Source organism: Hyaena hyaena, unplaced genomic scaffold (genome assembly GCF_003009895.1).
Source record: "Hyaena hyaena isolate Hyena2069 unplaced genomic scaffold, ASM300989v1 scaffold_430, whole genome shotgun sequence".
NCBI lineage: Eukaryota > Metazoa > Chordata > Mammalia > Carnivora > Hyaenidae > Hyaena > Hyaena hyaena.
Window position 1 is genome coordinate 1582182 of NW_024081059.1, and position 22415 is coordinate 1604596.

At 33.7% G+C, this 22415-nt stretch overlaps 1 pseudogene; it reads left to right on the forward strand.

Annotated features, from left to right (window-relative positions):
• The first annotated feature begins 20554 nt into the window (after nucleotides 1–20554).
• On the forward strand, nucleotides 20555–20675 carry LOC120245578 (annotated as a pseudogene).
• The last annotated feature ends 1740 nt before the right edge of the window (nucleotides 20676–22415 follow it).

Sequence of the window (22415 nt, forward strand, 5' to 3'; positions counted from 1 at the left end):
AATCTATTTAAGTTACTAGTATACATGGAGCAGATACACAACGAAGGAGGAAGGATGGGAATTCAATGCAGAGAAACAGAGAGAGAAAAGAAGGAGACAAAATAACTAGTGAAAGTAGGTAGAATTTAATTCTATCATAATCTGTAATGACTTCTAAAACTACTAGATAATTCATCTAGCTTCCTAGAATTATTGTTCTTTAACTTATCAACTCTGTTTCTTCCACACGTTTCTAGGACCATGAACATGAATTTTTCATCATCAGAACAGAACTGTGCCATCACTGTTATTCTACTATAGGAAAAACAATATTACAGCTTCCACAAATCCAATCATCATAATTATTCAAATATTCTGCTGGAGTAGGCCTGTAAACTCTGGTGATTGAAGCCAATATAACTTTGTTTTATAGTCTCCATTCTTTTCTAATTTCTAAATATGTTTTTAAAGATTGACAAAGAGAAGTAAAGAATAGCAAAAGCACCCATACTACCGATAGCCTATCTGAAAATAACAGATAACCATACTGTTTGGAAACTTGTCCAGTCTTCCCCTATCAAACCTCATCACTGACCCTACCTACCAGAGTAAACATTATACAAGTACAAATTTTATATTTTTTATGGATTTATGAATACTTTAATGTGTGTATATATTGAGTTATATATGTTTTTAAATGCTATCTAAATGTTATAGTGAATGTATTTTCTGAAATTACATGCCATTTATTTTATTTATATTGATCTTTGTTTTCTACAGCTTTATTGCAGTATAATTTATAAAATTTGTATATATTTAAAGTGTACAATGTGATGATTTGATGTACATGTATGTTGTGAAATGATTACCACAATTAAGCTCTTTATCACATCTATCATCCATCCATCCTCTCACATAGTCACCATGTTGTGTGTGGCAAGAACACTTAAGATCCACTCTCAGCAACTTTTAAGTATACAATATAGTATTATTAACTATAATCACAATGCTGTACATTATATCCCTAGGATTTGTCCTAAGTGAAAGTCTGTACCCTTGACTAACCTTTTCCCATTTCTCCCAACGCCATTCCCTGACAACCACCATTCTATGATTCTGTGAGTTTGACTTTTTTTAGATTCCACATATAAGTGATACCATACAGTATTTACTTTTCTGTATTTAACATATCTCATATAGCATAATATCTTGTAGGTCATGTATGTTGTCATGAATGGCAGGATTTCTTTCTTTATGGCTGAATTATATTCCATTTTATACATGTATGTAATAATTATAATTTATAATATATAACAATAATATAATTTAAAATATATTATATATTACATGTATATATAAGAATATGTATGTATGTGCATGATATTTTCCTTTGCCTACTCATCTCTGGACAGACACTTATGTTGTTTCAATGTCTTGCTTATTGTACGTAATGCTGCAATGAAATTGGAAGTGTATTTATGTCTCTAAGATACTGATTTCAGTTTTATTATATATGCCCAGAAGTAGGATTGCGGAATCATATGATAGTTGTATTTTTAGTTTTGGGGGGAAGTTCCATATTGTTTTTTTATAGTGGCTGTACCAGTTTATATTCCTACTAACAAAGTACAAGAAATCTCTTTTCTCCACATCCTTGCTAACATTTGTTATCTATGTAGACCTAGTTCATTTTATTTTTTATTAACATATATTATTGCACTCATCAATATTTCAGTCTATTAAGTGAATCTCTTGTTGATGGACTGTTATATTATTCTTATTTTTTTATACAAATATGTTTTTAACATATCATATGTATATATGAAAGATTTCATTTAAAATATATCTGCAGGCAGAGAAGGACAAATATCATATGTTTGCACATATAGGAGGATTAGGAGGAACTTAACGGAGGACCATGGGGGAGAAGAAAGGGGGAAATGGTGGGAGAAAGGGAGAGAGGTAAACCATGAGAGACTCTTGAATGCTGAGAACAAACTGAGGACTGATCGGGGGGAGGGAGGAGATGGTCATGGAGGGGAGCACTTGTGGGGATGAGCACTGGGTGTTATATGGAAACCAACTTGACAATAAACTATTTGTAAAATATATATGTATCTATCTATCTATCTGTATATATATATCTGCAGGTTAAGAATTATTGTTGCATTTAATATAAGCATGTTTAACTTTACTAAATACAATCCAATTTTTCCTCAGAAAAATGAAATTTATAAAGTGTATAACTTTTCTTTTGTTTTACTGTTGTATTCTCAACACCTAACATACTGCCTGATACATAGTAGGAACTTAATAAATAATTGCTCAATGAATGAATGGAAATTGACCATAAATGGTGATTGTCAGATCTACCTTCACAATTTCCTCAAATTAAGGCAGGGGTATAAGTAAAGACTCACATTTCTTATATCTGAATATTTATAAGTTATAGTTAAGCTATTGAACTGTTACATAAAATAAACTCAATTCTTCTATCGTGACAGATATATTTTTTAAGGGATCTGAATGGCCATATCCTCTTTAGATACATGGTTACCTAGAGAAAACATAATTATCTGCCCAAATACAAGCAGTATCTTAACCTACTTTCCCTGTCAACATATACAGACTTTCTAGTCCGCAAATTTAAGCTCTTTTAGTAGTTCCTGAAACATCTGCCATTTAAGCATTTTCAGGGTAAGAGATGCACAAATCAGTGGTGTGATTTGCGTTTGTGAGGTCAGACCTAGAGAAGAGGTTAGCAGAGGATTTAGAAGCAGTCTGGGAATTCAAGGGTCTCAGATTCCAGGAATTTTTGTTTAGCAGAGGAGGGTATGGGTTTCTGGTGGGTACATTCTTGCTTTGTCTTCCAAGAAAGAGGGCCAGACCCACTGCCCTCTTATGCATTATTGTTTAAACATCTGTGATAAACAGACATTTAAAAAACAATTTCCAGTCTGTCTCATTTTTTATTATAACATACAAAAAATTATTTGCTGGAAAAAGTGAGTTGAAAAACAGAATATATACAAATTACAAGCAGAATATTTTATTATAAAATTCTACAAGAGAAAATTATACTTTAAAAATGCAATCAGTACTATGCAGCAGAAAGTTGCAAATGCTGGCTTTTTAAAGATCACAAGCACACACAGATAATTAATGGGTGAATCACTATGATACAGGAAACATTTCATTATTCTGCAATTATAATTGAACAAAATTATAACTGAAACAACGATTCGTATGATTCAATGGATATACACACTTTGAGCAAACATTGTGTGTCAATATTTCAAGTGATTTAGTGTAACAATGAGTTTGCTTCTTACGCATTAACTTATCTAATCTTGGATTGATGACAATGGTATTCAGAAAGAATAACGTGTATATAAACTCTTTCTATATTTTGTTTTACTAGCATTTAATGAGGAGAAATCATTCTCACATATGTATGTTGATGAGATTGGAAGAAGAGATTTAACATAATTTATTCACCATAAAGAAAATCATGCTGTGTTTTCAAAATTAATATTCAATAATTTGTCATAAGGCATTTCCAGGTATTTAATTTGTAAATTGTATCTAAACATTTACCTTTCCAATGGAAAAAATGGATCTTGGATCTGTAAGTTTTCTACATGTGTTTTTTTAATGCATAAACAATTAAATTTAAATTTTCTATGATTTTATATTAATGGATATATAATTTTATTAGTTTATAAACTTTGTAGGGTGCTCATTAAGAACTTTCATAGAATATCTCCTACTTCTTGATAATAATTGTTAAAAATTATTGGGGCACCTGGGTGGCTTAGTCGGTTAAGCGTCCGACCTTTGCTTGGGTCATGATCTCGCGGTTCGTGAGTTCGAGTCGCATCGGGCTGTGTGCTGACTGCCAGCTCAGAGCCCGGAGCCAGTTTCAGAGTCTGTGTCTCCCTCTCTCTCTGACCTTCCCCTGCTCACTCTGTCTCTTTCTCTCTCCTAGAAATAAATAAAAAATATTTAAAAAAAAATTATGGAGCACCTAGTGACAATCTAGAGTAATTCTGTGTTTCTAACTGGGCTTTTTCATCTTACCTGTCATTAAAAATAATTTATGTCCATTACTTATATAGAAGTGTAAGAATCATTAAAATTATAAAATACAGACAATGACACAAATCTGAATGTGTATGAATAGCTGGTGTGTATGAATAGCTTTCACATAATAAAAGTAAAAATGTATTAGCTTTAAATAATTCACAAGCTTTACTATGTTACTAGACACTATTTTGTTGTTGTTTTTTTCCTTTTTTCTTTCCCTTTTTCTTTTTTTCTTTTTTTTTTTTTTAATGTACTATCAGTACAGAGCCTGATTTGGGGCTTGATCTCACAACCATGAGATCATGACCTGAACCAAAGTCAAGAGTCTGACCCGACTGAACCACCCAGGTGCCCTTTTGTTTTTCTTTTTGAGGAAGGCAGGAAATGGTACAGAGGAAAGGAGCAAAGCTTTCCCTATGAAAAAAATAATGATTGATTTATGTTCTAACAACTGCACTATCAGTAAATATTTCTACAAAAACCCTAAACCCTAAAAGTTTTTTTTACACACATTGGGACTACAATTGATTAAAAAAAATTAAAATATTAAGCACTGCCAAGTTGTCTACTGTGATTGATTAATATGCTGCTGACACATGCTACTCACTACATAATTTTAATAAGTCCTGACTTAGTCTATCCTCAGGATGGCCCAGCGATGTCAAATTGCTATAAAATGTTTAACCATTGTTTTCAATGGTTAGATTATTAAATTGGTAAAAGACATAGTGTAGTCCTAGACTTTAAACTCATAAATCTTGATTTTATGTCCCTTTATTTAATGATACATGATTTTCATATACTAAATGTCCCTTTTTCATGTGTACCTTTCATGTTTGTTAATATATGTGAACATAGTAAAGTTTTATAAAGTTCAGACTGATTGCATTGGTTAACAAGGCTGAAAAAACAATCTGTTACCACTAAGAGATGCCATAGAAGTGATATCTGTCCATTACTGAAAAGCAATGAAAATACTTTGCTAATGCTATTTGTTTCAATGAGTTGATCTGCCACATACTGGCAAGTTTTTGAATACATTAAGATATAATGTGGATGTAAACTGGTACTTGAACTTCCTTTTTGCCACCCTTTCTCTCAATAATACTAAGAAAACATTTTTGATACAATGTTTGACTAATGTTAGCAATTTATTATATAGATAATGATATGAATATTTAATCTGAGGAAGTGGAAGTAATTCTTTTAAGAAACACAAACCACTGATATTTTATGTAAAATATTGAACATCTGTTGAATAATTTTTTATTTAAAAAATTAACGTTTATTTATTCTTGAGAGAGAGAGAGACAGACAGAGCATAAGTGGAGTACTAGCAGAGAGAGAGGGAGACACAGAATCCAAAGCAGACTCCAGGTCTGAGTGGTCAACACAGAGCTTGATGCTGGGCTCAAACTCATGAATCCTGAGATCATGACCTGAGCCACAGTTGGACAGTTAATCGATTGAACCACCCAGATACCCCTATTAAATGCTTTTAAAACAGACTTATCGAGATACAATTCAAATACTATATAATTACGTTTAACATGTAAGTAGATTTTTAGTATATTCTAAGTTGTGTAACCACAGTATAATTCTAGAAAATTGTATCACTCTACACAGAAGTCCTATTTCTTTTAGCAGCCTTATAACATTCATTCCTAATTCACTGTACCAAAGTCAAAGCTAATTTACTTTATGTCATGACAGATGTACCTATTCTAGACCTTTCATATTAATGAAATAATAAAATATGTAGTGTATTGTGACTGACATTTTGCTTAGCACAATATTTTCAAGATTTATCCATGTTGTATTATTCATGATTTTTATATCGATGCCATATGAAGATATCATATTCTGTTTATCCAATCATCAGTTGAGGGACATTTGGTTTGTTTTTACCAAATATATCTAGGAGTAGAATCCCTGGGTTACTTGTATGTTAAATCTATGTTTTATATTTTGAAGATATCTCAACATGTTTTCTAACGTATCTACAGTATTTTACATCCACATCAGCAATACATGAGTGGTCTAAATTTTCTATATTACAAAAAATATGTATCATTGTCTTTAATTACAGACATTCTAGTGGGTGTAAATGATGGAGTGTCTCGTTAAAATTTTGGTTTTCATTTTCCTAATGAGTAGTGACATTGATCATATTTTCAGTTGATTGGCCATTTGTATATCTTCTTTGGCCTTTGCCCACATTTTATCTGGGTTCTTTGAATACTATTGAATTGCAAGAATTCTTTATATATTGTAGATAGATTGCAAATATATTATTTGCATATATTTTGTTGCTTTCCTTTTATTTTCCTTTTGTTTATTTTCTCTTTCTTTTCACTTAATAGTGTTTACTGAAACTGATACTTTTTAAATTTTGATGAAGTCCACTTAAGTTTTAAAATTTCATTGCCATGCTTTTAGTGTCTTATATTACAATCCAGAGTCTATCCAATGTCATACAGATATGCCCCTGTTTATTTCTTCAGTTTTTGGTCCTAAATTTACGCCTACAATCCATTTTGTGTTAATTTTTATATATGGTGAAAGATAAAAATTCAAATAATTCTTTTACTTGTGGATCTATAGTTATCTTAATACTATCTATTAAATAGACTATTTTTCCCCATTGAATTGTTTCATCACTCGTGTCCAAAACTGATTAACCACTTATTTCAAGATCTCAGGTCTCTTCTATTGAATTACATATCTGTCCTTATGCCAGTGCTATCACATTTTGATTATTGTAACTTTGTAGTAAATGTTAGGATTGCAAGTCCTCTAACATTGGTCTTCTGTATAAAGACTTCTTTGGCTATTCGAGTCCCTTATATTTCCATGTGAACTTTAAGATCAGCATGTCAATTTCTTCAAAAAACATAGCTGGAATTTTGACAAAAGAAATTGTTTTGAATCTGTAGATTGCTTTCGTACTGTTGCCATTGCGATGGTTAATTTTACATATCACCTTGACTAGATCATGGGATGCCCAGATACCTTGTTAAATATCATTTCTGAGTATGTGAGAATATTTTGGGGAAGAGATTAGCATTTAAATTGGTAGACTGAGTAAAAGGAGTTGCACTCACTCCTCAGTAGGTAAGAATCATCATCCAATCCACAGAGGGTCTTAATAGAGCAAAAAAGTGGGAAAGAGAGGATTCTATCTTTCTGTCTGACTGGTTGAGTTAGTTCATAAATCTTTTCTTCTCAGCATTCTTGAGTCTCAGGTCTTCTGATTTAGACTAGAATCTCTATTACTGGCTTTTCAACCCTCAAACTTTCGAACGCCACCATTAGGTTTCCTGGGTCTCTAGCTTGCAGAGAGCAAATTATAAGTCTTTAAGTATCCATAGTTTACTTAACTAATACCTTATAATAAATCTCTTTATTTACATTATTTATACATAATATACATGTTATTCATATATAAATAAATATATATTTATTTGAACATATATAAAATCTCCTGTTGGTTCTATTTCTCTGGAGACCTTGACAATGATACAGCCATCGTAATGATGTCAAGTTTTCTAATCCATTAGCATGTGATCTCTTTCCATGTTTACATCTTTAATATATTTCAACAATGTCTTGTTGTTTTTACCATACAAATCTTGTACTTTTGTTAAATGTATCCTATGTATTTTATTTTTTTTGAATGTTATTAGGTGGAATTTTCTTTTTTTTTCTTAAATAGTTTACTGTCAAGTTGGTTTCCATATAACACCCAGTGCTCATCCCCACAAGTGCCCTCCTCCATGCCCATCTCCCCCCTTACATTCTCCCCCATCCCCATCAGTCCTCAGTTTGTTCTCAGCATTCAAGACCTCTCATGGTTTCCCCCCCCCCAAACTATTTTCCCCTTCTTCTCCTCATGGTCCTCTGTTAAGTTCCTCCTAATCCACCTATATGTGCAAACATCTGGTATCTGTCCTTCTCTGGCTGGCTTATTTCACTCAGCATAACACACTCTGGTTCAATCCATGTTGCTACAAATGGCCAGATTTCATTGTTTCTCATTGTCATGTAGTATTCAATTGTATAAATATACCACATCTTCTTGATCCTTTCATCAGTTGATGGACACTTAGGTTCTTTCCATATTTTGGCTATTGTTGAGAGTGCTGTTATGAACATTGGGGTACATGTGCCCCTATACATCAGTACTCCTGTATCCCTTGGGTCAATTCCTGGCAGTGTTATTGCTGGGTCATAGGGGAGTTCTTTGTTAATATTTTGAGGAATCTCCACACTTTTTTCCAGAGGGGCTACACCAGTTTACATTCCCACCAACAGTGTAAGAGGGTGCCCGTTTCTCCACAACCTTGCCAGCATCTAGAGTCTCCTGATTTGTTCATTTTAGCCACTCTGACCTGTGTGAGGTCGTATCTCAATGTGGTTTTGATTTGTATTTCCCTGATGATGAGGGACGCTGAGCATCGTTTCATGTGTCTGTTGGCCACCTGGAAGTCCTCTTTGGAGAAGTGTCTGTTCATGTCTTCTGCCCATTTTGTCACTGGGTTATTTGTTTGTTTTCTGGGTGTGGAGTTTGGTGAGTTCCTTATAGATTTTGGATACTAGCCCTTTATCTATGTTGCATGTGCAACTATCTTTTCCAATTCCGTCAGTTGCCTATTAGTTATATTGATTATTTTCTTTGCCATGCAGAAGCTTTAAATCTTGATGAGGTCCCAATAGTTCATTTTTGCTCTTGAATCCCTTGCCTTTGTGGATGTGTCAAGTAAGAAATTGCTGCGGTTGAGGTCAAGGAGGTTGTTTCTTGCTTTCCCTTCTAGGGTTTTAATGGTTTCCTCTCTCACATTCAGGTCCCTTAACCATTTTGAGTTTATTTTTGTGTATGGTGTGAGAAAATGATCTAGTTTCATTCTTCTGCATGTAGCTGTCCAGTTCTCCCATCACCATCTGTTAAAGAGACTGTCTTTTTTCCATTGGGTACTCTTTGCCGCTTTGTGAAAGATTAGTTGGCCATACATTTGTGGGTCCAATTCTAAGTTCTCTATTTTATTCCATTGGTCTATCTGTCTGTTTTTGTGCCAATACCATACTGTCTTGATGATGATATCTTTGTAGTAGAGGCTAAAGTCTGGAATGGTGATGTCTTCTGTTTTGGTTTTCTTCCTCAATATTACTTTGGCTATTTGGGGTCTTTAGAATTTCCATACAAATTTTAGGATAGTTTGTTATAGTTTTGAGAAGAATCCCGGTGCAATTTTGATTGGGACTGCATTGAATGTGTAGATTGCTTTGTGTAGTAATGACACTTTAACAATATTTATTCTTCCGACCCTTGAGCATGGAATGCTTTTCCATTTCTTTGTGTCTTCTTCAATTTCCTTCATAAGTTTTCTACAGTTTTCATCATACAGATCTTTTACATCTTTGGTGAGGTTTATTCCTAGGTATTTTATGTTTTTTTGTGCAATTGTGAATGGGATGAGTTTCTTGATTTCTCTTTCTATTGCTTCATTATTGGTGTATAAAAATGCAACCTATTTCTGTACGTTGATTTTGTATCCTGCAACTGTGCTGAATTCTTGGATCAGTTCTAGTAGGCTTCTGGTGGAGTCTGTTGGGTTTTCTATGTAGAGTATCATGTCGTCTGCAAACAGTGAAAATTTCACTTCTTTACCAATTCTGATGCCTTTTAATTGCTTTTGTTGTCTGATTGATGATGCTAGGACTTCCAGCACTATGTTAAACAACAGTGGTGAGAGTGGACATCACTGTCGTGTTCCTGATCTCAGGGAGAAAGTTCTCAGTTTTTTCCCTTTGAGGATGATGTTAGCTGAGGGTTTCTCATAGATGGTTTTTATGATGTTTAAGTAAGTTCCTTCTATCCCGACTTTCTTGAGGGTCTTTATTAAGAAAGTTGCTGTATTTTGTCAAAAGCTTTTCTGCATCTATAGGATCACATGGTTTTTATCTTTCCTTTGTTGATGTGATGTATCATATTGATTGATTTGCGAATATGGAACCAGCCCTGGAACCCAGGAAAGAATACCACTTGATCATGGTGGATAATTCTTTTTATGTGCTGTTGAATTCGATTTGCAAGTATCTTGAGGATTTTTGCATCCAAATTCATCAAGAATATTGGCCTTTAGTTCTCTTTATGTGCTGCGTCTCTGTCTGGATTGGGAATCACAGTGATGCTGGTTTCATAAAATGAGTCTGGATGTTTTCCTTCGATTTCTATTTTTTGGAATAGCTCGAGAAGAATGGGTATTAATTCTGTTTTAAATGTATGGTAGAATTCCCCAGGGAAGCCATCTGGCCCAGGGCTCTTATTTTTTGGGAGGTTTTTCATAAGTGATTCGATTTCCTCACTAGTTATGGGTCCATTCAGATTTCCTACCTCTTTCCGTGTGAATTTTGGTAGTGAGTATGTGTTTAGGAATTTGTCCATTTCTTCAAATTTGTCTAGTTTGTTGACATATAACTTTTCATAGTATTCCCTGATAATTGCTTGTATTTCTGAAGGATTGGTTGTAATCAGTCCATTTTCACTCATGATTTTGTCTATATGAGTGCATGATATATATTTCTCCATCCACTTCCTTTAATCTGAAGGTGTCCTCAAGTCTACAATGAGTTTCTTGTAGACAACAAATAGATGGATTTTTTAAATCCATTCTGCTACCTTAGGTCTTTTGATTGGAGCATTCAGCCCATATACATTCAGTGTTATTATTGAAAAATATGGGTTCAGAATCATTGTGTCCTTTGTGGGTTCATGCTTATTGTGGTGTCTCTGGTAACTTACGTTCCTTGCAACATTCCCTCATAGAGTTCCCCTCAGGATTACTTTTAGGGCTGCTTTAGTGGTGACAAATTCTTTCAGTTTTTGTTTATTGGGAAGACTTTTATCTCTCCTTCTATTCTGAATGATAGGCTTGCAGGATAGAGGATTCCTGGCTGTGTAGTTTTTCTGTTCATCTCATTGAAGATTTCCTGCCATTCTTTTCTCCCTACCAAGTTTCAGCAGATCGGTCTGTCACCACTCTGATAGGTTTCCCTGCTTTCAGAATTCTCTCTTTGTCCTTATAATTTGCCAGTTTCATTATGATATGTCGTGCAGAAGATGGATTCAAGTTAAGTCTGAGGGGAGTTCTCTGTGTCTCCTGGATTTCAATGTCTATTTCCTTCCCCAGATTGGGGAAGTTTTCTGCTATAATTTGTTCAAGGACTCTTTCAGCACCTTTTCTTCTTTCTTCCTCTTCCGGAATTCTTATGATATGGATATTGTTCCGTCTGATTGTATCACTGAGTTCTCAAACTCTCCTTTTGTGTTCCTAGATCAGTTTATCTCTCTTTTTCTCAGCTTCCTCTTTATCTATAATTGTGTCTTATAAATCACTAATTCTCCATTCTGCCTCTTCAATCCATGCATTGAAAGCATCCAATTTATTATGAATCTCATTTATAGCATTTTTTAATTCATCACAACTATTTTTTAGTTCCATAGTCTTTGTAGCAATAGCTTCTCTGATGTCATCCATGCATTTTTCTTAGAAAAAAAAATTTTTAATATTTTTAAATTTATTTTTGGAGTCAGAGAGAGATAGCGTGAGCCTGGGAGGGTCAGAGAGAGAGGGGGACACAGATGCTGAAGTCAGGTTCCAGGCTCTGAGCTGGCTGTCAGCACAGAGCCTGATGCGGGACTCGAACCCACAGACTGTGAGGTCATGACCTGAGCCATAGTCAGATGCTTAACTGACTGAGCCACCCAGTGGCCCCTTCCATGCCATTTTCAAGGCCAGCGATTAATTTTATGACCATTGTTCTAAATTCTTGTTCAGTTATGATGCTTATATCTGTTTTGAGCATTTCTTTAGCTGTCATTTCTTCCTGAAATTTCTTTGGAGAAGAGTTCTTCTGTTTCACCTTTTTTTTAAGCTTTCTATCTCTTGTTAATTTTAAAAGCCTGTTATGTACTCTGCCCCTGCAGGTGCTGCTGTATTAAAGAGGGCTCTTTGACTTTCCAGGGCCTGTCCATTCAGGAAGTGTTCTTTGAATGATGTCTTTTGGTTTCTCTTGTTGAATTTTTGGTTATTTTATTTCCCTACCCGTAGTGGTATTTGGGAATCTCCACCATGTGTACTTTGGTTTGTTTCTTCAGGTATCCCTGGAAAAGAAAACAGACAGACAACCACAAAGGGAACAAAGTTACACAAACGCACAGACAAATCCAACAAACATGCAAACTGAAAGGGAAAAAAGGGAAAGAGAAAAAGGAAAGGACAAAAAACAATACAAAACAAAAAGGAAAAAAGAGGCAGGAGGGAAGACAAATAATAAAAAATAAATTAATAAAAAATTTAAAAAGAGGAAAAGAAAAGATTTTAAAAAACCCAAAAAACAAAGGACAGTCTAAGAACAGAATTCCCAGCTACACGTAAAGAGCCAAGTGTATGCAGTGCTGATGGAAAAGCATATACAAAGAGAGAAATGACAGGGCGGGGAGAAAGAGAAATTGGAAATGAAATGACCGGGCAGAGAGACTAAGAGTCTTGATTCATAGGGAGAAATTGTAGAATATGTTTAGAGGCAAGGAGAAAGAAATGAAGATAATGTTACTCAGAGAAAGTATATAGTCTGATTACTCCAGAGAGAGAGAGATTAAAAGGTAGTGGTAGAGGTGGAGAATGTATATCTAGAGAATGGATTAAATGTAACTGTTTAAGCAAACCAGTGACCAGAGTGCCCCGTTCAGCAGAGTGAAAGGTTATGAATGAGAAAAAGGATAATATATCTGAATAGAAAAAATTATCTAGAATTAATCACTGCAGTGCATCCATGTTGGTCTTGCCCCGGGCTTCAGTAAAAAAAATAAAATAAAATAATAAATAAATAAATAAATAAATAAATAAATAAAAGCAGCCCTCTAGCAGGGATGGGCATGGTTTGTTGTAGGCAGGTCTTAGCCTCCACTGTGTCTCTGCTGGCAGTTCCCTGAGGCCCCGCCTTGGTGGTTGTGGGGAGAAAAATGGCAGCACCCCAGTCCCTTCTCAAACCAAGCATTGCAAATCACTCCTTTGGGTCCGATCTCCCTGTGCTGCGGGCGTAGCCAAGGTGGGCTGTGTTCTATGCCCCATGCCTCACCTAGTTTCCAGGTCCCAGTACGTACGCTTCATTGATCCCGCCCGAGACACAGTCCGCAGGTCGCTGCTTCCCTGCTACAGAGGGTCAAACAGAGAGGAGTGGTGGGGGGACGTGGTGCAGCCTCAGATCTGCCGGGGTCAAGCGGCAGCACAGCCTGGATCCGCCGTCTGAGTGCTGCCAGGGCTCAAGCCCAGGGAACGCAGCCTCAAGCCCACAGCTTCATGCCACCAGGGATGGTGCTGGGAGTGCTGCAGAGCAGTTTTTTCTGGCGTCCTCTGGGACCGGGGGCACCTAAAGTCAGCACCCCAGATAGAATTAAGAACACTCTCCTTCCAAGCCGAGGTTTTTCTCTTCTCCAGGGACAGTTCTATGAGCAGTTTCAGCCGCTCTTTCTTTTCCCCTTCAACTCACAGCGGCTGCGTGAGCAGGGCTCCCTCCCCTCCCTCCGTGTCTCAGTCCAGCCCCGCTTTTATCTTCCCCATTTTACACCCACGCACTTATGAGGTTGCCTTCCCAGTGTACTCTGTCTTTTCTCTTCCCAGACTCCTGTGGCTCCATGTCCTATGACTTCAGGCCTTCTCTGTTTGAGAGATGGGTGCAAGTGAAATGCACAGAGCTCCCTACTTCTCCGTCATCTTGCCTTCTCAGGAAGAATTTTCTTAATTATAGTTTTTCAGTTTTTCATTTCAAGTGTATAGAAATGAAATTTGTGTATATTGCTATTGGATCATGACTCCTTGCTGATCTTGACTTCATTAGTTCTAATAGTTTTTAATGTTGTTTAATGAGGATTTTCTATCCACAACAACATATTATCAATAATAGGATAATTTTACTCTTCCTCTCCCCTTTAGGTGCATTTTATTTCTTTATCCTTGCCTACCATATCTGGCTAGAGTCTAGAGGAAGATGGACTTGTGAAGTGTTAATGTCTGATATAATAAAGATGGACCTGGGGAACTCATATTCACTATAACTACTACAGTATATGCCACAATCAATCACTACTAGAATGTTGATAATCTTCATCATAGTCTTCCACTGTTCTTCCTCTCACGTATCAAACCATCTGAACATGCCAGAGAGATTTTATAAAGGCAGAATTTGATCATTTCATGTAGAAGCAAAAAAACAGTGTTCTGATGTTAAAATCTGAACCTGTGCATATATAAAGAATGATTTAGCATGATAATAATTGTGAGATTATGTGGGTAAAAGCAAATAATAAAAATAACAATATTAGGGCAAGAGTATTAAGTATAGAAGTTCACATATACTAATTGGGTATCCATCAACATGTGCTGCAACTTCAGTGACTAAATTGTTCTTCACAACAACTTAACAAGGTAAGTGTTATTTGCCATTATGCTTACTTATAGATGAGGAAAGTCAACATGAAGAAGTTATGGTGCTATGTCACAGAATTCAAACTTCGATTTGTCGAATATAAAAACTTTCCAAAACGAAGGTTGCATGTGATAATAATAACACCAACTGCAATGAATAGTTGAGGTACACAATATTTCATTTGATTCTCAAAATCATTGTGAAATAATGTATAGCTGAGGCTCAAAAAGTCTAAATGATGTGTCAAAGATCTATAGAAAATGTTAAATAACTTAAGACAGAAGTTTCTTTTCTAATCAATAAATATAATGATTACAAATTTTAAGTTTATTATTCAGTAATTTATGACACCTTTCACATGTAGGTCATTATTTTCTTTTTCCAAACCAAGTTAGTGATGTGTGAAATTGATCTTTGGAAGCATAATGGGATTTATTACTTATGAGGGCAGTATATGGTATCGAGGCGAAGAGAACAGGCTTTGCTCTAAGAAAGCCTGTATGACCTTGAATAAAATACTCAATTCTCCTTGACTAATATGTAGAATGATGTAAAATGGATATAAAAATATGACCTGGTAGTGTTGTTGTGGGAAATTTAATGAGATAATATATGCTAGAATTGCATATAGTTGATGACATATAACATAGACCGATTAGATAATAAATTTCAATAATGGTTAAATAATAAGGTAATATGAGGTGATAATAAAGTAGGATTTCCATTTATATAACTCATTCAACAAACACATATTCAGTAGCTCTTACTTGTTGCCAATTTGTGGCCAACCTGGAAAGATAAAATGAAAACTTCCATTTATGTTTTGCATAAAGTAAAACAAATAAAATGCTAGAACATTCATAATTGCAATAATGTCGATAAGTCCTATAAATTAATGTATAAACAAGAGCATGACTAATTACAAGGAAGATATGGGTGATTTTGAATGAAGTGATGGCATTTAATATGTGTTCAAGGTACAAGAAGTTTTTATGTCTTATTTGAGAAAGTACACATTTTAAGTTCAGTAGTATGGATGAAGGGTCATATATAATGAGGATATTAGCATAGAATAGCTAAAGTAAAGTGGTGAAAATAAGAATTGTCATAATAAGCAGATCATAAATACTTTTCTTAGGAGCTTGAAGTTTGGCTGTAGGCAAAGGGGAAATACCAAAAGTCATGCAGTAAATAAATGATTTTTCACAAAGATAAATCTTGTAGAATGTGAATGGGCTAAAGTTAGGAGACCCTGGTGAAAGGAAATCTATTTAAAGTCTACCTAAATAGTAAAGGAAATAGATGATAAGAATAGAAATTATGATAGTAACAATGGATTTGTAAAGACATAATTAAATTGATAGATATTTAGAATTTGTGCTTAACCTGATTAAATATCACATTGAATTTGGGGGTTGATCATAGTGAATATGTGACTGACATCAGGTTTTCTTGTTCAGGAGGCTAAATGACTTAAAATGCCATTTCATTGCATTTTAGGGAGTATCTTTTGGAAGTCAACATATTAATGCATTTGTTTGAACTATGTAGATTTTCATATACCTGAGTGATAGTCACTAAAGGTGTTTAAAGGGTAGTTGGAAATGTAATAATGAAGCTTAGAAGAAACACTGGAGTTGGAAATACAGATTGACAGCTGTTAGTATAATGTTGTAGTTGCAGCATGGAAATGAATAATAATGTTTAGTCAGACAGGATCTAACATGGAAGCTTCAAAAAAATATACCAATGCTTTCTTATTTTCTTACTGGTCATTCCAATGTTGTGGCACAGGGTCAATCTTAGTCTAGAGAACTGGACTCAATGATCCTAAAGAAAAGAAAATTTTCAGCATTCTCCTTTCTCCTTATTTCTAATACTTGGCAAGCATTTTCCATAATATTTATGCTTTTCATATACATTTCTGAAATATAAACTATACTAGTGATAAACAAAGAGCATAAGTATACTTATTGGTTTCCCAGATGGGTATTTTAAAATGCCCAAATTCCAAGCATTTGTATTTCCTAAGTATACAATACACACACACAGACACACACACACACACACACACACACACACACACTTACACAATCACTTCTGGGATTCTGGGACAGCCATCAGATTGGGAATTTAATTTTACTAAATAAGAATGCTAAGGGAAAAAAAGCATGAAGTAAACTGAAAATCTTACATCCACTCTAGTGATCATTGTGCAAAAGACTAAATTTTAATATTCCAAAAAGAAAGCATTATCTCAAGGTTAGAAGAGTTCTTCCTGGGAAAGGGCAATTAGAAATTAGAAACTGACAAAACTTTGTCATTATTTTATTCATCTTATAGTTTAAATACCTTTCCAAGGGTAAGACTTTTGCAATTCCTTCTGTGGGGAATATTCCGCATTGCTTTTGCCTTTTTGTCCTAGGTGATAACTTCTCCAAAACTAAAAATGTATTCAGTGTACATATCCAATCTACATAGAAAAATTAGCTCATTATTTCTTTTAGATTTTGGTTTTGTTTTGTTCTATTCATTGTTTTGCTGTTGCTGTTGTTTGGCTTTCTTAGGAAATGTATTATGGCCTCTAACCTGATGAAATAATTGTTATTGGCACTTTTTCACAGTCACAGACATTTCGTATTTTAACCTTTTGCTTATGTATTATTAGTTCACTACATAATAAATTTCTTGCAGATGTACATATGGATCAATTTGTATTCTCCTTAGAGTCTATAACAATAAGTCTAAACTGAAAGATAATAACTTCTTCCTTAGAAAAGCAAACTGACAATATTCATTGCTTGTAGACATACTCTACAAGAAATATTTAATATTCTTCAGGAGGAAGAAATATGATATAGGTCAAAAACCTGCATATAATTAAAGAAATAAAGAGTGTTGAAAATGGGGGTAAAAGAAAAACACTTTTATCTCATTCTTAATTGTTTTAAAGAAAACTAACTTTTGAAATAAAATTAGTAGTTTTGTGAAACTATGAACAATGAAATGTATGAGAATAATAACACAGTAGTGACAGGGAGAAATAGGTAATATAACATTATATTATATAATTTTATTGGTTTATTATTAATTAATTGGTTTATTATTATAATGCTACATATGTAGCATTATAAGCCCATTTAAAAGTACATAGAGATTATATAAAATATATACTAGTACTCTGTAAATTAAATAATCAGAAAAATAAATGAACCAATGTAAAAAGAAAAAGCCAAAATATTTTAGCAGAAATTTTATTAAAGAAATTGGAGAGATGGCAAGTAAACATGTGAACATGATAAACTGTATTAGTCATTTGAGAAGTGAAAATTAAAACTACTATAGTGAACAATCCTGCATTGCTGGAAAAATATATCATGGTGCTATTTTACAAATGAAAAACAGTTTGCCAATTTCTTAAAAAGTTAAATATGTTTATCATATAAGAAGTAGAACTTCCATAATGGTGGGACAAAGACCCCCAAGTATCTACTCCTCTGTAAAACAATGAAAATATTGGCCAAAACTGTCAAAATAATTTTTTTCAGAATCTTACTAATTAACCAAAAACTTGCATCAACCCATAAAGTATATAAAAAATGGTAGAATCTCAGTATAAGAGATGAAAAATTTTTTTTGCACTTTAACTTTATTCTTTTAACAAAAGGTCACATATATGTACAATAAAATACTATTAAGCAATAAAAATATATGAAGTCTCAATAATAAGCTACAATTTGGATGAAACTCAAAAATATTAAATTAAGTAGACAGACACAAAAGACTACATGTTACATGATTCTATTTGTATCAGATGTCAATAAAAGGCAAATTTATAAAGACAGAGAGCTGATTATCATTTGTTTAGGGCAGAAGGTGGTAACAGGGAATGACTGCAAAAGTGTACAAGACATTGGAGGGGGAAGTTATAGAAATTGGATTGTGGTGATGGTTGCACAATTTTGTGAATTTACTAAACTTCATTGATGTATATACTTAAAATTAGTGTATCCCATAGTCTGTAATTACACCTCAGTAACTTTCTCAACAACAAAACACAGCTACGCATACATATTGTAATACCATTACCAACTATTAGAATAGGTATGTTTAAAAAGAGTGGACATACTCATTGGCATTGGTGAGGATACGGAGAAACGGGCTCTTATGTATTCTGGTGAAATATAAATAATACCTGTAGAAAAAAAATTGCCTTTTAAATAGGTAAACATAAGCTATCACATGATCCAGTCATTTGAGTTCTAGGTATTTTTCCAAAAGATAAAAGCATATGTCAATACAAAAACTTGTAAATGGATATTCATAGAAGCTTTATCCGTAACAGCCCCAATGGGAAACATCCAAATGAACATCAAAAAAAATAAATAAATAAACATTTGATTATCTATTTTAACAATAGAATAATACTCAACAATAAAGAAAGAACTAAAGATACATGTTCACTATCAAAATAATTATATCGAGTGACAGAAGCTAGACAAAAAATGCATATATACTATATAAATCTGTTTCTAGAAAATTCTAGAAAATTCAAATTAATCTGCAGTGACAGATGAAGATTGTTTGTTGCCTGAGAAATATACTAGTGGTGGGGAAAGGAGAAAATGGAGAATACAAATTGAAACAAAGAAACTAGGAGTAATTAATATATTCACTATTTTGTCCATAATGATGATTACATGGGTATATCCATTTGTCAAACCTTTTTAAAGACAAGGCTTCCTAACATTCCTAAATGTTTCGCTGCATTACTGAAACACCTCCAAAAAATGTCCCCAAAATCCTTCAAAAATAATGTTTCTTTCTCCTTTACTTTTAGCTACTGTTCATTATGTAGTAATTTGTATTTTAAGCCTTATCTTCAAAGTTGTATTATTTTCAACTACTACAGCTGTTCTTTCATCTGTTAATTGCCCTAGTTCTTTAACTTAATGAGAACTTAATATCTATTTATCCAATGTATTTAATTAGCACGATATAATTTTTAAGTGTTTTCAGATATCATATGTTATTTGATCCTTATGGTTTTTAATTATAAAGGACATTAACATACTTATATTCTATTTTGATCAGTAGATAAAATACTGAATATAAATGCTATTAATATTTTATAAACTCAACTTAATCACATTATTATTGTTCTTTTTTACATTTTATTCCTTCATCTTATTATATTATGCTTTCATCATCTATTAAAAATTTAATAATATTACTTACAGCATTCTGTATTCCTACTGTTTTCCTGGCTATTTATATCTATTATCATATTTAATATTTATGATAAAATCCTGAAGTAGGTATCATACTCTCATTTTATAGATGAAGAAATTGAAGCTCATTATAGTTGAAATAATGTTCTTCAGTTGACATGCAGGATACACGTTTAGTCTGGTTTGATGTGAAGATCAGGGCTTCTAAATTCTAAGGAATTATTACGTTATTTCAAGTCTTTCATGCAGTGTTAAACAGCGTTTATACTCCAAAACATTAGCTTTCTTATCAGGTCTTGATTTTTTTTTTTTTTTTGGTAGATTTCTTTCTGCTTTAAGAAAGTACTTCTCAGTTTTGTTTTGTTTTTTAAACATAGTCTTGGCCAAATGACCACCAAAGTATTTTTCTATTTCATATTCACCACTATAAATGAACTCTCCTTAGTGTCTTATCCCTGCTCTCTTTTCAACAGTCTTCTCTTTCCATATTTTTCTCTTATGCTCCTGAACGTTCTACTGTTTTTCTTCATTTGTTTGCTGTGTGAGAGGCTGGTTTTTTTCTGAAACAACAGCCTCTGACCTATTTAATGTTCTCGTTCTGAAGTACTTTACATACTATTGCAACAGGTTTTTTGTTAACCTATTCTTTTCTGCTTTTCTTTTCAAATTATCACATTTATAGTCCTCTCTGTCCTTTACTTCAATATACCAAGTTACCATAGTAAGTGAATAACATATTTTTCTTCTTTGATATTGAAAGTACTGAAACAATAGCTTCTCGGCCTTTTAGCTAAGATCAAGTGTAGTATCTGTTCTTATCAGTTTAATACTGAAACACTTATACGATAATTGTTATGAGCTGGTCAGTGTTTTAAGTGCTTCACACATTTTTTACTTATTTTAAGCCAATGAAAATAGGTAATACAACCAGTACCGACTTTATGAGTGAGCAAAATATGAGCAATATACATATTACCCCAAATCACCCTTCCAGTGAGTGAAGTTGGGTTTAATTGAGGCAGATGCTTCCAGTTTCTATATCACTAATGTCTTTGTTATACTGATTCTCATTAGTGGAAGAATGCATTTTAGTCTGTTTTTAATTTCTCTTTCCAAAAAAATATTATGAGAGTGGTTCGTACCAATTTTTGTCATAGGAAGGTCAAATTGAAAGGCTGTTTCAGGAGTGCCTGGGTGGCTTAACTGGTCAAGTGTCTGACTCTTGGATTTGGCTCAGGCCATGATCTCATGGTTTGTGAGTTCAAGCCCTGGGGCCAGCTCCACCGCTGGCAGCGCAGAACATGCTTGAGATTCTTCTCCCTCTTTCTTTGCCCTTGTGCTGCTCACGTTGTCTCTGTGTCTCCAAAATAAATAAATAAACTTTTAAAAAGTAAAAGCTGTTTTATAATTTTTCTGAGCATTAAAAAATACTGACATTAAAATATAACCTTCCCCAAACAGACCCCCAAATGACCCCATCATATATATAAAATATAATGAATTAAAAGGGTGATACCAAACCTCTTCCCCTTATGCTAGTTGGTGCTTGGTTGTGTCCTTGTTATTCCAAACAAATTTATTAGCTTCTGCCTCTCTTTTCTTCCATTTGTTGGAGCCACACATTTTTATAATATTCCAAAACACTAATGCCAGCAAATTCATATTCTGCTTATCCTAATGGTGATTTTCCCAAACACTCATTTGACAATATTCTTCCAAAATGTGTAAATTCTTAGCTTTGCAAACTATATACAGATTGTCTCACCATTTTTCTTCCATTTTTCTTTTCAGCATTGTTTCATCTTCTCCACTGTTACTTACAGTTTTGTAGTTTGTTTTGATAACTCTTATTAAAGTACATAATTTCTTTTTAATCTTATTTTATTCTGTTACATGTTAAAAACAACTGAGAAGTTCTTAAAAAAATTGCTTTCACCAACTTTTCAGATGTTTGTAGAATTCAACATTAGGTCCAGTGAAAAAGATGCTTCTTTTTGTTGAAAATCATATTACTATATCAATTTTTAAACGTGGAAAAGATTTTATTACAAGATCTGAGAGAACAACAAGATAGATCAACAAACATTGCAGAGCATCAGGGTATCCAGTTCACACCTTGTAGACTTGGCCTGAGACTTTCAGATGCCTTCCTCTAGTCCCCCAAAATGATTGTGTTACAGGTCCTTAACAGCTGGGACACATTTTTCCCAGTGCATAACTAACTGCACAGTCTCCTTATGTGACTGACTTACCTTGTTCCTAAACTATCTGTAAAGAAAGCAGCAATATTTAATATTCATGCCTCAGTGTGTGCTGAATAGACAATTTGACATTTCCACATCGAGAACAATGGACAATCCCATTCTCCAGGTCATCTGAGACATCTTCTTTCATTCACAAATTCAGACCTCTGAGACACACTACTTTTTCAAGATAAGAATCACTCAAAATGAGTTACTGTTTAAAAATTTAGACTTGAGTGTACTCTTAAATTACATGCAATGCAATGTTTATTTCTAACTAAAAAGCTTTTAATTTTGAATTATAAGTGAAATTTACCTATAGAGTTATGAGGAAAAAAATAAGGTTATGGCCTAATAATTCTATCCCAAGTCAAACTAACATCCATGT